General features: G+C 33.5%; 1 protein-coding gene and 1 long non-coding RNA gene across 3 annotated transcripts in view; one reads left to right on the forward strand and one right to left on the reverse strand.

Annotated features, from left to right (window-relative positions):
* LOC147035849 (extracellular calcium-sensing receptor-like) overlaps positions 1-18692 on the reverse strand; it is an 85060-nt gene that overhangs the window by 14543 nt on the left and 51825 nt on the right. Inside the window, exon 4 of one of the 2 annotated variants that reach the window (XR_015049062.1) lies at positions 18510-18691. The exons of the other annotated variant lie outside the window; for it this stretch is intronic. The gene's annotated coding sequence lies outside the window, so the exon portion shown is untranslated. The remainder of the gene's footprint in view (positions 1-18509; position 18692) is intronic. 2 annotated transcript variants of the gene reach the window in all.
* LOC147035850 (uncharacterized) lies at positions 1270-3136 on the forward strand. The gene is made up of 2 exons (XR_015049635.1): positions 1270-1612; positions 1709-3136. It is a non-coding gene; the product is annotated as an uncharacterized LOC147035850 (long non-coding RNA).

An 18692-nucleotide genomic window follows, 5' to 3' on the forward strand; every position in this document is an offset into this window, starting at 1 on the left:
GCCCACTTTTCATGAGGTATTTTTTCTAAGCCACGCCCACTTTTCCTAAGCCACGCCCACTTTTGTAACCCCCGCCCACTTTTCTAAGCTCCACCCACTTTTTGTGAGGTATTTTTCTCTAAGCCACGCCCACTTTTCTAACCCCCACCCACTTTGCTAAACTCTGCCCACTTTTCATGAGGTATTTTTTTCAAAGCCACGCCCACTTTTCCTAAGCCACGCCCACTTTTCCTAAGCCCCGCCCACTTCTGCTAAGCTCCACCCACTTTTTGTGAGGTATTTTTTCTAAGCCACGCCCACTTTTCTAAGCCCCGCCCACTTTGCTAAGCTCCGCCCACTTTTCATGAGGTATTTTTCCTAAGCCACGCCCACTTTTCCTAAACCACGCCCACTTTTCCTAAGCCCCGCCCACTTTTGCTAAGCTCCACCCACTTTTTGTGAGGTTTTTTTTCTAAGCCACGCCCACTTTTCTAAGCCCCGCCCACTTTGCTAAGCTCCGCCCACTTTTCATGAGGTTTTTCTAAGCCACGCCCACTTTTCCTAAGCCCCGCCCACTTTTGCTAAGCTCCACCCACTTTTTTGTGAGGTATTTTTAAAAGCCACGCCCACTTTTTCTAAGCCCCGCCCACTTTGCTAAGCTCCGTCCACTTTTCATAAGGTATTTTTTCAAAGCCACGCCCACTTTTCCTAAGCCCCGCCTACTTTTGCTAAGCCCCGCCCACTCTTACATCATTTCCAGTTCATCTCTGACTCACAAAGAAATCACTAGAAAATTACAGGATGTTATGGTTTTGAAAAATTTCCCAATGAAGGCTTGCCTAGGCTTGCCCAGGGAATTTCCAAAGGAAACCACACCCACCAGTCTTTCTCTATAAAAGCTTCAAGCCCAGGCTCCATTTTAAACATTTGTTTTTGCTGGCAATGGTGTGCTGTGTGCTTGCCTGGAACTCTCTGTCTTGTATGGAACTAAACTTTCAAGTTGATGAACTGGATTCAAACCTCTTATCTGTTGAGGTAAGATTTTTATTTTCCTATTTTCAAACTTTGATTGAAGCATACTCATTTAATAATTAAATAACTTAATTAATACATTATTATTTTCTCTCACAGGAAATTGTATCTGAAATACAAAATGAAAATACTGCTTTTGCTACAACTTGGGGGGAAATTGTTGGCTTGGTTGAAGACCTTATGAGCGACCAAGACCTTGAGTGGGATGACTTTGGTGTTCCTTGGAACTCTTTGTCTTGTATGGAACTAAACCTTCAAGTTCATGAACTGGATTCAAACCTCTTATCTGTTGAGGTAAGATTTTTATTTTCCTATTTTCAAACTTTGATTGAAGCATACTCATTTAATAATTAAATAACTTAATTAATACATTATTATTTTCTCTCACAGGAAATTGTGTCTGAAATACGAAAAGAAAATACTGCTTTTGCTACAACTTGGGGCGAAATTGTTGACTTGGTTGAAGACCTTGTGAGCGACCAAGACCTACAGAACGAGCAAGACCTTGAGTGGGATGACTTTGGTGTTCCTTGGAACTCTGTCTTGTATGGAACTAAACCTTCAAGTTGATGAACTGGATTCAAACCTCTTATCTGTTGAGGTAAGATTTTTATTTTCCTATTTTCAAACTTTGATTGAAGCATACTCATTTAATAATTAAATAACTTAATTAATACATTATTATTTCCTCTCACAGGAAATTGTGTCTGAAATACGAAATGAAAATACTGCTTTTGCTACAACTTGGAGCGAAATTGTTGGCTTGGTTGAAGACCTTATGAGCGACCAAGACCCACAGAACGAGTTCGTCCTTGATGACCCAACCAAAGAGTTATACCTTGGAGACCAGCAAAATCCTGAAAAAGAGTTTTACAGCAATAGTACTCATTGTGAGTTATCAAGACAATACCCACTGAACAAGTTATACGTTGATGAGTCAGAATACAAGTTTTACCTTGGAGACTCACAAATTTTGAAAAAAATCAGTAAATGAGTTCTGCCTTGATGGTTTAAATAACTACCTTGGAGACTCAGGAAAAGGGTTCTGCCAAGATGGTTCTAAATATGGGAACTACCTTGGAGACTCACAAATTTTGAAAAAATCAGTAAATGAGTTCTGCCTTGATGGTTTAAATAACTACCTTGGAGACTTGGAAAGTTGGGTTTATTTTGAAGACTTGAAATGCTACCACTCTTTGGGATTTAAACCTATCAAGAAAGTTCTTACTCCCTCTTTCTATGTTATCAAACCTGAAAGCCTTAAAAGACAGAATTGGAAGAAGAGAAAAAAAAAAAAACGTAAAATATATATAGATATATAGGTAGAAATCTCATTTTGAAAAAGACATTGTGTTGGGTGAGGATTGAGTTGGGGTTGAGATTTTGAATGTGAGGGTTGGGGTTGAGATTTTGAAAGTGAGGGTTGGGACACACACACACACATACACATCAACAAACAAAAGTTAAGCCTTGACTATTCAGTTGAGGATTCTGTGTTTGGGGTTCACAGATCTAAGAACGTCCAGCCCTTGACACACATTATATACTGTTATACACCTCGGACTTGGCCCTCGAGTGTCCACAACGGTGTATAGTAGGAGGGAGTGAAGCGCCAACCTATTGCTCCCATTGCACACACACACACGCAAACAAAAGTTAAACCTTGACTATTCAGTTGAGGATTCTGTGTTTGGGGTTCACAGATCTAAGAACGTCCCCCTTGACACACATTATATACTGTAATACACCTCGGACTTGTCCCTCTAGTGTCCACAAAGGTGTATTATCTGCTTAGTTTTGTCTTTTGTAATTCCTGTGAATAAAATGAACCTAAAATCTCTTCCCCTTCCAAATCATATATTTTATAAGTCCAAGGAACCGTATCTATTACATCAACAATTTTAAAAAGTTCTTTCGTCCATCGTTCAGTAAAACCCTTTTCAAAATGAGATTTCCACCTATATATTCTTACGATATCACCAACTTTGAACTTAGGTTTTCTGACATTAATCTCTTTTTCATATTTTAATTTTGTAAATGTTTCTGATGGTTTCATATTTGTTGACGTGTGAATCGTGTCATTATACTTATCCACAATATCCTGAATAAAAGATGACCATTGTTGTGAACCGAGTTGTGTGAATTTTTTATGTAGTCTCTCTTTTAAGGTACGATTAAAACGTTCAACAACAACTGCCTTCCCTTCATTAAAGGTACTGTATAATGTAATACTGTTATTTTTTAGAAAATTCATAAACGTCTTGTTATAAAACTCTCTACCCTCATCAGTCCACAATTTTTTAGGTTTTCTCTTACTTTTATTAAATATCTGTTGAAAAGCTAACATAAGAGTATTACCTGTTTTGTTTTTTAAAGGGACAACCCACGCATATCTACTCCTCAAATCAATAACGGTTAAAGCATACTTGTACCCCTTATCATTATTGAGTTCAATCAAATCAGCAGACCAGATATAATCAACTTCCTTGGAATAAACTTTCCTTCTCTGAAACTTTGTGAATATTGGTTTATGTAATTCATCAGCTAATTGCTCTTCAGTCTTAATGGCATCATTAGAGCCTATAAGTTTTTTGAATTTCCAAGTCCAAGTTTCAATTTAGCACTAATCATCTTCTTCACGATGAACCTATCAACTTTTTCTCTCAAGGTTGGATTTTGTATCAGAGACAAATTACACAACATTTCTCTAACGGCTTCATGCTTTTCTTCCAACGTTGTGGTATTCCCATAATCAATATCGTGTCTCATGCACACTTCATCAACTCTATTGATGGGCTTACTCCAGGATTTAGGATTGTCTGCCTCATCTAATCTTTTATCCAAGTTTGTGCCTGGACCACAGAAAGAATACCCTGGTAGATGTAATTCCCCTGGTATTCCAGTAGTTGTAAATTTACTTCCTGATAAAAACTTTTGTATATCTCCTCCGAGTTTGTGTTTGGAGATAAATTGATTTTTTTTTGAACCACACACCGAACATATACCTTTTTGTATAACCCTGTTATTTTTACTTTTAATATATGAAATATTTTTAGTATTAGTTTTCTTTTTACATTTGAGACAATAACTCATTTATTTATGAGAAAAATTCCTGCAGAGTGCAAAAACATTTTTAGTTTCCAACATGCACATTTGAATCTTGATTTTTGAAACATAAAGAATCCTTAGAAACGCCTTCACTCTCTCCTCCATTTATTTAAGAAAAAAAAAAATGAAAAACTTGAATTAAAATCCATATCTTGTCGATGCTAATAGTCTTGTCGAAAGTATTGCAAATAGACTTGTCAATTCTTTGTTTTCCTCCTCGGTGGGTTGAGTTATTTTCTGTAATACCACCAATCTTTTTTGAATCTCACTGGTTTCCATATTTTGATATTTATTCATTCTCTCTCTTTCCTCCCTCTCTCTATTCTCTCTTTCCTCCTTCTCTCTCTTCTCCTTTTCCTCCTTCTCTTTCTTCTCCCTCTCTCTCTTCTCTCTTTCCTCCCTCTCTCTATTCTCTCTTTCCTCCTTCTCTCTCTTCTCCTTTTCCTCCTTCTCTTTCTTCTCCCTATCTCTCTTCTCTCTTTCCTCCCTCTCTCTATTCTCTCTTTCCTCCCTCTCTCTATTCTCTCTTTCCTCCTTCTCTCTCTTCTCCTTTTCCTCCTTCTCTTTCTTCTCCCTCTCCTCCTTCTCCTTTTCCTCCTCTTCCCTCTCTTCTTCAACTCCTTCCTCATCCCTTACTATCCTTGAATCGTTTACACCCCATAGAATATTATACATATATTCATCAGGATTTCTTGTTATTCCTGTATCCAAAATAATTTTTTTTACAACAGGAAACCAATAAAATTTCTTTTGAATTTCTAAAAGAGCCTTACCTTTTCTTAACCTTCTAATTTTTTCATTATTTAACAATCTAATTAAATCTAAAGTTGTCGGTTTATCAACATCAGCATAATGCCAATCTTTTATTGAAAATACCTCATTCTTATGTTGTAGAACATATTTATTAAAATAACGAATACCCTTTTCTTGAAGGTATGCTTGGACACAGAAATGATAATTTTCTTGAAGCCTTCTTGCTGTCATTTATGTATTAGAAATATATGTTAGAATAATATTATGGCACGAAACACCTCCCCATCTTCCCATAGTTAAATCATTTTGTATTTCCTTACTTATTATATATAATCCTGTTTTTTATGTTTTCATGAGATAAACAAGGGCAAAACCATTATTATATTTACCCTTATTAAATTCTTTTATTTGTTGTTTACTAATCGTGGCTCCACAAAACTCATTCTCGATACCAAGTGCATAATATTCTTCCTTACGAGACTGATTTAATTGTTCCAGGTCTTCGAGGTTAATTTTAAATGACCAATTATACCCTAAATCATTCATATCATACCCCCATTGTTCTATTCTCATACAAACGATACGCCCTTCTTTATAAAAATTTATTTTAATTCGAACTCTGAATTCTGTATGACCTGGAGATAATATCAACACTTCTGTATCTTTGGAATACACAGCCGTTTTATTCAAGTATATATATTGTGATAAATCGCTTAATCTCACCAAGTCATTCGCGTCAGTCGGGGTTGGATAATTTTTTAATTTATAAGCATTTTTCATGTTAATATTTTTGTTTATATTTTATTTATGTCGTTCAGCCTGTGCCTTTGTATAATAATTTGACAAATCAATATCCAGTTCTTGAGATACACCAAAGATAGAACCATCTTTACCAACATAAGTCATTTATATTAGATTAAAAATAATATCATAAAATTTTTTATTTTTGTTGAGTTTAAATAACACATATAGACATAATTGACCACAACACTTGGAATTTAATTCTTGGACTTGAAATGTTTGATAAACACCATTCTGTAAGAATTTTATGACTTCAACAGGTGGTGGAAGACCAAAACTATCAAAATAATATTTGTCTTGACGATTAAAAATACAAACCCAATGAGAACCGTTCCCATCATTATCTTCTAAGTTCATAATAATATTCTTTGTATGTTTCGGCACATTTGTTAATTCATCTCTCATACAAATAACCACATTATGAATTTTTAATTTCTTACAATATTTGGCAAGTTGTAAATTTGATGTTGTATTCTTTCCAAATTCTTTGAACCACTCATCAATGCTCATTTATTTATTAGAAAGATATAATCCATTACCTCTTTTCGTTAATTTTACACCTGCTTGTGCTATAGAAGAAAGCATATCTCCAACTAACAATCTCGCTTTATCAGGCAGACCTTCAAGTTTTTCAGCAAAATCTACAATTACACCACTTCCACTAATTTGTTTCTCCAACTCTTTGTTATGTCTTTCCAATTCTTTTTGAGCCTGGAGTTGAGCCTTCCTTTCGTTGGCAGTTTTCACCGCTGTTGAAATACCACCCGTCAATGCTCCAACCGCACTTAAACCAGCAAATAAAGGAATTAGAAATGGGAGAAATCCTCCACTCGTCTCTCTTATTGAATATTTTTTCAACGTTGGTTTTGTTATTTTAATTTTAAGTGAGCCAGTGTCATTCAAGATTTTAACCTGTTCTCTTGTGAGCAAAACATCAATTCTTACTGCTCCTTTTCTCTGAATTGTATTAACGTTAATCGTACAAGGCTTTTGATTTTGAACACAAGATGATAGTTTATGAAGATTGATTTGATTAACATATACCCCAGTTGGTACTTTGCCACTCATTTATTTAACAAAAAATTATGTGAGACTAATCATCACACCATTATCTGTATTAATCTGCAATTCTGTTTCTTCCAAAAGCAAACAATATGTATCAACTTCTTCACTCTCTCCTCTTTCAATGTATAGGGAAGTATCCACTCGATTAGACTTTATAGTTTCCTTTTGAGCGCTCAGGTCAAACGCATAGATTGTATACAAACTTTTAAATGCTGTCATATCCAAAATAGGTTCTTTATTTCCATTACTTTCACACACCTTTTGGTAAGACTCGTATGCTTCAGCAAAATCATTTTTTTCCCAATTAATTTCCAATCTATCTCGTGGATAAAATGTTCCATCTAGAGAAACGCGAAGTTGTTTCACCTTAGCATTATCACTCAATGCATTATTCTTATCAGTCGCAGTATCACCATCTGGCTTTTTAAAAATCATCCACAGATATCGTGGCTTTCCTTCCAGAACACCCAAATTCCACGTGTAAGTAGTTTGATTGAGTTTAACGTGTTGACATCTTCTTTTGAGGTATGATACACTGAGTGGTTTCTTTGAGTTAAGTCTTCGATTCAACATCTCTTCTGTTTTAAGATTAGGAGTATATTCACTGATATACCAACTCATCTCCTCAATTACAAATTTATTCTGTTCACCAAAAGCACTACCAACACCAAAAAGCAATCTATTTTCATTATCATTCCTTTGTAGTTGAAATCTAATTTTAAGACCATACAGAACTTTATCATAATCACAAAATCCAAATATACCTTTAAGAGGAACTGCCACAGTAAAACTATTTTCTGCTTTTGTATCATCATTATACATTCCTTTCCTTTGAATATATCCAGGGTCTGTGTTTGTTCCCGTTGACATATCAGGAATAAAACCTTCGACAGACCCCTTTCCCATTCTATCACTGAATGTATAGAGTGTAAATTTCATCATTTCAGATACAGCAGAGACATAATCAACCGCTTCAACTTCTTGTGTTCCAATATACAATCGCACACTATCAAACATTTTCCAGAAGAAATCATTTACAAGTGTAGCATTTGTGTTATTCCCAGCCTTAGTGAATTTAAATTTACACAACAAGAAACTTTCGGAGAGATTCAAATAGGTTTGTTGATTATTTATTTCAAAACTTTTTGTACCATTTGTATTCCAGTCTGTTCCAGTTATTGCATTTACCTTGAAGTAATCTTCTTTTTTAGTGGAGTTTGAGATAATAATAGTATCATCCAAATCATAGATACTATCAATTGCTTCCATACTTGTATTTATTTCGGAAAAAAGATGTTAAAACTTTTGAAACCCTGATCCAAGTATTTGAATTATTTTCTGTCGTTCTTGGGAGGACAACTGAGTTTTACCTTTCTTAATTTCTTTTATTGCTTGTAATTTATGAGATTCCTTCTGAGCATCTTTTATACTCTTTACAGCACCTGCTACATTTCCCACAGCAGAAGCAGTTGAACCAATTAGGTCTTTATGTTTAAGAATAGTTGAACCAATGCCCATGAGAGTATCAATTATCCCATCTCCTCTAAATTGATGTCCGACACCCCTTTGTCTCTTAGGTTTATAGTATCCTCTACCAAGATACATACCTTCACCCTTGTAGTACGGGGAAAGGAACATCCCATCCCCTGTAATTATTTTATATTTTCCCAACTCGTGTTTCCTCACAATAACCATCGTATTTATTTATTGAAAAACTTCACGTAGGTGAATTCTGATGGATATAACTTCTCCATTAAAAGAAATCACACGATTATCTTGGTCGGTTATCCTAAAATTTACTCTGTGTATGGTTTTTCCTGACACAGGTAGATAAACCAAATTTTTAGGTTCCATATTGAATTTATAACCAATTGGGGTTGAGTATGCGCTGAATGAAAATATTGTATTTGTTTTTTTTCCATCATTATAAGCACCATCAATCAAATCACAGTGAATTAAAACCGAATTTATTCCTGAGGATATTTGAATGACATTATCACTGTAAAACGTCCCATTAGTTTCAATCTTTTTTGAGGAGAAACCCAATAACTCTCGAAATGAATTATCAATTGTGAAATCAACCTTGTAGTTGTGTTTAACTTTAATCGTTGATTTTGAAGTATGTTTTTGAATGTTTATAACAATATTTTTTGGTTCATCACCCTGTTCTTTCATAAGACGAGCATTTTCGGAAGATATTTGAGAAATCTCGTATGCTACGGGTGAGACTGTTATCGTTTTGTATCCACTTCCCGGATTAAAACTAAACTTGTCATTTTTCTCGGTTATATTAAACAAGGTATTATAAGTTTCCATGGACAATAAAGATGCCTCATATTCTTTTGTTGTGTCAAGTTGTCGTGGGTATGGGAATGAAGATGTGTGGTCGCTTGTTGTGAAATTAAAACTCAGGATTGTGCTTCTCATCTTATTTAATATGAGATAAAATGTCTTTATATTGACATTTATTAATTATTTTCATGTTCATCAACTGGTCTAAAATGGCTGATGCTTCATTAAAACAATTGTTATTTCCAGCCTTCTTACTGCCTAACAACAATAACAGTCTATTAACTAATTGCGATGGGTCATTTGGAAGAAAACTAATACCTGAACCAAGGATACTTAAAGCCTGAATAATGTGTTTCTCCTTCTCATTCTTCCTACTTTTACCAGAAAGAATAACCTTATAATTTAGAGTGTTCAGCAAATCAATATATACTCTATCATCATTATTTTCCATATCCAATGGTTTATCAATATACTTTGATTCATCCCTCACAGTTGAACCTTGTCTTCCATCTTTTGTGATAAGAAATATTAATCTCGGAGTTAGTTTAACAGGGGGTTGAGCAGAACTTAAGAACCTTAATTCATCATTAAATATCAATACCTTTTCTTGAACAAGATGAAATATTGCTGGTTGTTCTGTTGGAATGAGTCCTGCTTTGGTTTTTGAATCCGCTGAATATTCATTGTTTTGAACAGCATTCACAATATAATCAGGGGGTTGATTAATCTCTTCCAGTTGTTGAAATAAACCTTCATCATATTCTAATTCTCCAATATGCTCTAATTCTTCCTCCGTCATTTGACTGAAATCTTTTAACATTTGGAGCTTTCTGGGAGTATATTCTACTGTGGGAACTGTGGAAACATCTTTCATTTTTTCTTGGGAAGTTTTTAAAAGTGGTTTAAAAAATTTCTCTTGTTTTCTTTCAAATACTTCTTCGCCCGTTAGTTACTGTCTGCGTTTCTTCTTTATGTCTTCCTGCTGTTTTACAACTTTTGAAACCAACTCTTGATGTTCCTTAAATCTTCTTGCTCTTTCTTTTGTATCCATTTATTTATTGTAAAATATCATTTTATGAATTGTAAAGATTAACAGGGAAATTTTCCTTTTCTTCATCATTCAAGTAGATGTGTTCAAATAAATCCTTTTCTTTAAATATTTCATCAAATTCATTATTAACATTAATGCGAGTTGTAATTTCTTCTTCACTAATCCTTGCATCTCTGCTTTTCATACGTTTGCGTTGAGTTTCTTCATCAACATCAAAACCGAATGATAAAATCTTCACCCCGCTCAGATATTTAATAATTTGTCTCGTTCCTTCTGGATTAGTTTCTAATATCCCAACACCACCAGATTTTAGTTTCCTTAACTCACTCTTACAATGTGAATATTTTGTTGTACCAAGAGAAACCTCCTCAAATATTTGTCCTTCATTCCTCAATCGCATATGTTCCTCCACTGAAATATAGTGATAATCTTCACCTTTTATTTCTCCAGGTCTTATTGCTCTAGTTGTTGTTGATACAATGCGTATCACGGGGTGTTTTTTAAGTAAATTTACAATATTCTCATTTGTACTACACAAGAACCTTGATTTATGAAAGTTTTTTCCAGAAGCAGATTTACCCACAAGATTTATAATAATAGTTGTCATTTATATATGTAATTGTTTATAAAACAAAAAATATATCCCTTAATATCTCATCTTGTTTCACAACAATATATTTATATTTTTCAGTCGTGTGCTTCATGTAATCCTCAAATTTCTTTTTACTACATAATGTAGAACAATTATCTCTCCAAAAATTATTGATATCTATTGAATTTAACTTGAATAAAATAAAAGTATTAGCATTGTTTCTGATGGAACGACGAGGAAGTTGAAAGTACGATTGACTAAGATAAATACAATTACAAGAAGAATGTCTCCCTCTTGTGTAGTATCTGTCCATTACCGTTTGGTTTCTCTCATTAACACAATCATCAAAGATAACGAGGTTCCTTTTTGATTTATCCAAATCTTGGGGAGACGGTATATCATCCGTATTATCACTAAGAATACAAGTTATAGGATTTGATTTCTTTTTACATCTCTGTGTATCACAAAATAGTTGAATTATATCTTCAATGTTATAATCATTTAGGTTTTTTTGACGTTTAAATAAACCGATTATATCTTCTTTTTGAAGACCAGCATTAAAACCTTGTGAGAGTAGTTGATACTCTGGTTGAAAACTCGACTTTGTGAAAATTATTAAATTATCATAATCTAAAAAGTTGGGAGTGAGGAGCATTTTTAAAAGTAAGCACGTTTTTCCACATCCACTTGAACCAACTATGAGACATCTTAATGAATTTGGGAGATTTTTATGGTTGTTAAATTTTATCTTATTTTCCCAAATAGGTAAAAAATCATTCATTTATATATTTAGAAAACAAGTTATTTAATTTATTATTGGCTTTTTTAGAAACTCTATATTTTATCCTAAGTTCAGGTTTAATTTCAAGCTAATCCATTATTTTATTTATACAATATCTTGTGTTGATATTTCCCTGAAAATTACATCCATGAATAATATATAACAACAATCCTTTGAACATTTCTCTTTTACGTTCAGTTTCTTTCCTTGTAAGGAAAGGTGTGTTATCACCCTCATACTTTACATTCATTTCTCTAATCAATCTTGTAAAGTAATTCATTTTTGGTGTAAATCTAAAAGAATTATTTTCCTTTTTATATTTTTTATTATCATTAATTAGAAGATAATCACAGAATATACATTGTTTATAGGCTTTTGACTCTGTGTTTAATCCCCCTCTTTCACACGCAGGACAATTCTCAAATTTGTCATATGAAGAATCAGGAAAGTCGAGCATATTTATAAAGTAAAACTTTACTTAAACTGAAATTCATCTATACTTTCAGTTGTATATTACCATCGATATCGATATACTTTTTTTCATTATCAGATTCAACGACAACATTTTTTATATTAAAGGTAATTTTAAAATTATCGTTAACTACTATTGAACGAAATGTCATTTCACCTGATATATTAACATCCTTTATTTCATCAGGATTTACATCTTTAGGGTTGTTGAAAAAAATACAAATTTCTCCTTGCATATTACAGATGGTCTTATCTTTTCTTTCTAAAGCTTCATCCATAAGGTTTTTGTTCTTTGATACTTTTTCTTGTTTCATTGCTTTTTCTAGTTTTGAATATATTACTAGAAGGAGAGGAGAAACTTTTGTTAGAGATACTTTAATTGATGTTCTACCAGGTATACTAAAAGCCCTTCCACTGAAGGAAATTGAAGAACTCATATTATTTACCATAATAGTTTTTATCCAATAGTTGTTATATTTATCTTTGTTCAATTTTACATCCTTGACATATTTCTCAGTATCTTTAACAGATGAAGAGATTGATTGAAACTTGTCTTTTGTGTCTTGAAACATTGTATTTATTAAGTGAAAAAGTTGGAGGATAAAATGTTTTTAAGCACAGATTCACCTATAAATTAAACGAAATTTTCATCAAGAAAATTTTAGTTTAAGCAAAGTTTTATTCTATAAATATGGTGAATACAACGTACTGCGATGTTTGTAATCACGAATATAAACATTATAGAAAACACCTCCGAACCAACAAACACACATTTAATCTATTTCATCAAATATCTCCTCTTGAGTTGGAAAGAAAACATTGTGATATCTGTTCAAAGGATGTTTTGAAGAGTAGTTATAATAAACATCTTCAATCACAAAAACACAAGAAAAATGAGTTTAAAGTAAAGGGAGACTATTATATTAAAAACACTGATGGGGCATTTAAAGGGCATATAAAAATAAGGATTTTTCAATTTGGAGAACCCGGTCCATCATCAATAGCTGAATCAATTGAAATAGTGAAACCCGATGTTGAAAAATTTATTAAAAAGACATTAAAAGAAATGAAAACTTTAAAGTTTTATATGGGAGTGAAAATGAATATGAAAAGACAAGATGAAGAACATACTCCTTATATGAGAACAGGTCTTCATTTTATAACATCATTTCAAGATTTTTTGAATAGTGGGGTTTATGAAGAACTATCAAGACAAGAGGAGGATGTTGATAATACAGTGGTAGGAAGTGGATTCAATATTAAAAAATCATCTTTTTAGATATACACATTCTAAAATCAAACCCTCTTAAAGCTTCTTCTTATATTGAATTACCAAAAGAAATAAAACTAAAGAAGGCAGTTGTTAATATTAAGAACAATGATAATAAATGTTTTCTCTGGTCTGTTCTTGCTCACTTTCATCCACCAAAATGTAATTCAGAAAGAGTAAAACAATATATGAAATATGAGAATACCTTGGACATTAAAGATTTTAAATTCCCAATGCCACTAACAGATATTCCTAAATTTGAGAAAAAGAATAATCTTTCTATTAATGTATATGGATTAACGGATACAAACAAAGTTCAAATATTAAAAATTTCAAACAACTATAAAAATGAAGAAACACACATTGACCTTTTATATTTTAGTGTTGGAAAGAATTCACATTACACATACATCAATAATTTATCAAGATTAATCTCTTCTCAGGTATTCAGAACAGCAAACAAAATATATCCTTGTAAGCGATGTCTTAATTCATTTCATACAAAAGAACGATTAGAACAACATTCAAAATATTGTAGTAATCATAAATCAGCTGTAATTACAATGCCTAAACCTGGTGAAAAGATTTCTTTTGAAGATTATAATAAATCTATCATGCACCCATTTGTGATATACGCTGATTTTGAATGTATCCTTAAAAAGATAAATACTGCTTCTCCTAATCCAAAAGAACCATATACAAATAAATATCAAAAACATATTCCTTGTGGTTTCTGTTATTATATCAAATCATCTGTTGGAGAAAAGTATAACAAACTTGAACATTATCGTGGAAAAAATGCTTCACAAGAGTTTGTAAAACGATTAGAAAAGGATTGTATAAGACTCACTAAATTAATGAAAGAAACAAATGAACCGATGAAATTAACCAAAGAAGAAAAATTAGAATTTAGAATAAACAATATCTGTCATATTTGTGAGGGGGAAATTAAGGAGTCTAAAGTTAGAGACCATTGTAATCTTACTGGTAAATATAGAGGTCCCGCTCATTCCTGTTGTAATCTTAATTATAAATTACCTTCTTTTATTCCAGTCTTTCTTCACAACAGCACCAACTATGATACACATCTATTTATAAATGAACTTTCAAAAACACCAGGGAATATTTCTGCTATAACAAACACAAGTCAAAAGTATATTTCATTTTCAAAAATGATATTCACAAAACCTTTAACTCGTATTAGGTTTCTAGATTCTTACAAGTTTATGGGAACACCACTAGCCTACCTCGCATCAAATCTAAGCTCCACGGACTCTTTTCCAAATCTTAATTCATTCTTTCCAAAAGAGGAAATTCTCACTAAAGAGGAAATTCAGATTAAAGAGAGAATTCAAAGTAAAGAGGAAACTCTAATTAATGAAGAAATTCTAACTGAAGATGAAATTCTAATTATAAAGAAAATTTGAACTAAAGAGGAAATTCAGATTAAAGATGAAATTCTGATTAAAGAAGGAATTCTTACGAGAGAGGAAATTCAAACAAGGAATGAAATTCAAAGTAAAGAGAAAATTCTTACAAGTAAGGGAATTTATCCTTATGATTATATGGATTCATTTATGAGATTTAAAGAAACACAACTTCCTTCAAAAGAAAGTTTCTATAATAACCTTTATGAAGAAGAGATAAGTGATAAGGAATATAAACACGCACAAGAAATTTGGAAAATATTTAAGATAAAGAACCTTGGAGAATATCATGATTTATATCTAAAAACAGATGTTTTATTGTTAGCTGATGTGTTTGAGGCTTTTAGAACACTCTGTCATAATAAAAATTGTTATGGATTAGACCCTGCCCACTATTTCACAGCTCCTGGTTTAGCTTGGAGTGCAATGTTGAAAATGACAAAACAAGATATAGATTTAATCAGTGATGTTGATATGCTTTTGATGATTGAGAAGTCCAAGAGAGGTGGAATATCACAAGTATGTTCAAAAAGATATGCGAAAGCAAATAATAAATATCTCCCAAATTATGATAGTGAAAAAGATAGTAATTATTTGATGTATTTTGATGCTAATAATTTGTATGGATGGGCAATGTCTCAATCTCTGCCTTATGGTAAATTAGAGTGGGTGGAAGAAAAGGATTATGAAAAGGCTTTGATGAATATTGTTATTTCTTCTCAAGAGGAATTGAATGACGAAGAAGAAGGTTATTATTTTGAAGTTGATTTGAGGTACCCGAGTGTTCTTCATAATAAGCATAAAGACCTTCCTTTTGCATGTGAGAAAGAAACCCCAAAGAAAGAATGGTTCAGTGATTATCATAAAAGTTTTAATATTAAAGGCAAATCAACAGAAAAGTTATTAACAACATTCTATGATAAAGAGGGATATGTTTTACATCAGAGAAGCTTAAAACAGTTTTTGAGAGAAGGATTGAGAGTAGCTAAAATTCATAGAGTTTTAAAGTTTAAAGAAAGTCCTTGGGTGAAAAAGTATATTCAATTCAATACAGATATGAGAGCAAATACAAAAGTAAAATTTGAAGGGGACTTTTATAAATTAATGAATAATGCTGTATTTGGAAAGACTATGGAAAATGTTAGAAACAGGCAAAACATTAGATTCGCAACATCTTGGAAAGAAGCTTCGAGATTGATAAATAAACCAAGTTTTGAGAGAGAAGAGGTTTTTTCAGAGAACTTTTCTGCAATTCATATGAAAAAGGAAAGTATTGTAATGGATAAACCAATTTATATTGGAACAGCAGTTCTTGATTTATCAAAGATATTGATGTATGATTATTTGTATAATGACTTAAAGAAAGAGTATGGTGAAAATGTTTCATTGTTGTATATGGACACTGATAGTTTTATCCTAGATATAAAAACTGATGATGTTTATGAAGATATGAAGAAAAATATTGGAGTATATGATACAAGTAATTTCAGCAAGAAGAGTGAGTTATTTTCCAAAAAGAATGAAAAGGTTATTGGTAAGTTTAAGGATGAGTTGGTGGAAAAGTAATGAGTGAGTTTATTGGATTGAGAGCAAAGGCATATGCTTATAAGTATGGTGAACAGATTGATAAGAGGTTAAAGGGAATAAAGAAATATGTAATAAAGAAATCAATAACTTTTAGAAATTATTATAATTGTTTGATGAATAAGAAAGAAGAATATAGGAAAATGAATACAATAAGAAGTTATAAACATAACATATATAGTGAAGAAGTAAATAAAAAGGCATTAGGAGCCTTTGATGATAAGAGATTTGTTTTAGATAATGGAATAGATTGTGTTCCATATGGATATTGTATGATAGAGTGAATAGAATAGATTGTGTTTTAACGATGGGAAGATGGGTTAGGGTTTTTTAAGGGCTACCGCCGCGTTTTTTCACAATATATAATTGGTTAAACCAAGTATTAATCAAACTAAAGAGTGGAGAAAATCTCAGTCTTGGTATATAAATGGAAAACATAATGAATGTGAAAAAATCAAATAAGTCTTATTGAAAAAATAACTAAAACAAAGGTAAATAAAACAAATAAGCGAATTAATTTAAAAACTAGCAAGTTAGAGGATGTAAAGAAAAAAATGAATATCCTTGAATGGACTGAAAACTTTGATGGTTATCAATTGAACAATGAAAAAACAATTTACTATAATCTCAAAATGATATGTGGCTCAGGAGGTGGCCAGATGAGAGCATTAAGAGAAGTTTATCATTTCGTAATGGCACAAAAGGGGTATCTTCAAAAATATAAAGATTCAAATGTTTTGTTTGTCAATATTTTAGATGGGGATTATTGTGCAAAGAAAATTAAACTATTGAAGGAATTTGAGAATGAACAAATCTTTATAGGTTCAATGAGTGAGCTGTTCAACCCCCAGGTGTTCAATTCAATGAGGTTCAACCTCCAGGTTAAAAGGGGAGACAAATAAATATACCTTGGGATAAAAAGGGGGTTTATTTTTAGGGAAAAAAAAAAGGGAATCGCTGAAAATCCCCCATTCATTTACATGGGGAAAAGTGAGCCAGAATCAGTATTCTTACCCTACTTATATATACACATACACATACACATATATACACAAGTCTGGTGTTGGCATAGTGGTTAGGGTAATGGCTTGGGATCCAAAAGGTCCTGAGTTCAAGCCCCGTTGGCTGCTTGAATTAATACACACCAGGAGGTTGACTCAGCCTGTCATCCTTCCGAGGTCGACGAAGTGAGTTCCAGTTTACTGGGCCTGGTTTATGCCCTGGCTAGAATAGGTGCACCATATCCCTGTGTTTTAAGAGGTGATGAGGGTTGCGTCAGGAAGGGCATCCGGCGTAAAACCTGTGCAAAATCATAATGCGGATCATAACGGATGATCTGCTGTGGCGACCCCTAACAGGAGCAACTGGAAGAAGAAGATTATATATATATATGTGTGTGTGTGTGTGTGTGTGTGTGTGTGTGTGTGTGTGTGTGTGTGTGTGTGTGTGTGTGTGTGTGTGTGTGTGTGTGTGTGTGTTACGGCTTTTATAATCCGGTCCGATGAATGCATCCACACATCCAGGTCCTCAGACAGATATTTCCTTAAATGCATGTTCAGATTAGCCCCATCCCCATGTCTAATACAATCTTAAATGTGATGTATTGAGAAGGGTAAAGGATAGATTCCCTCTCTTATGGGAAGCTTTTTTCTTTACGACAGACACGTTCACACACATTTCTTTCACGAGCTCTGAAGCCCGCCCTCATTTTACCTCAGCAACATTATTTCACGAGCTCTGAGGCCCACGCTCATTTTGCCTCAGCAACAGTCTTTCATGAGCTCTGAAGCCCACCCTCTTTTTCCTCAGCAACATTCTTTTGCGAGCTCCGATGCCCACCTTTTTTGAGAGCGCACGGGTCATCATGGTAACCGTACCCCAGTTGGGCGGGGTGAGCTTGGGGTGGACGGCACCCCACGGAGATAGCCCGGGGATATAAAAACAAGCGAGAGAAAGCGTGGGTTACGTTCTGTGAGGAGAGACATTCTGAGATATAAAAAAGTGAGGAAAAAGCAAAAGAGGGACGTTCTGTGAGGAGAGACGTTCTGTGAGGAGAGATGTTCGAGATATAAAAAGTGAGGAAAAAGTGATAGAAGGATGTCTGTGAGGAGAGAAGCTCTGAGGTATAAATAAAAGTGACTAAAAAGTGAAAGAGAGACATTCTGAGAGGAGAGAGACGTTCTGAAGAGAAAGATATGTTCTGAGGAGAAAAAGTCCGAAGAGAAAAAGTGAGGAGAGGAAAAGCGAAAGGAGAGAGGAAAAAGCAAAGGGCGAGAGAAGCGACCAAGAAGCGGGTGTCTAACCTTGGCCAAAGAGACAATTCGTCCTTCCCAGTGCTTCGGCAAGCGAGCGTGTGGTGTCCGTGTGGGTGTGAGCAGCACTGCCAGCAAGTGAGGCATGGGTCGATCACCAACAACACCAGGGTCTAAACCCGTGACAGACGATCACGGTGCCCTCCAGCCATCGACTGGCATTCAAGGATGCCC

This window comes from Eptatretus burgeri, chromosome 1 (assembly GCF_056783735.1).
Source record: "Eptatretus burgeri isolate ZD-2024b chromosome 1, Ebu_testis_v1, whole genome shotgun sequence".
Lineage (NCBI taxonomy): Eukaryota > Metazoa > Chordata > Myxini > Myxiniformes > Myxinidae > Eptatretus > Eptatretus burgeri.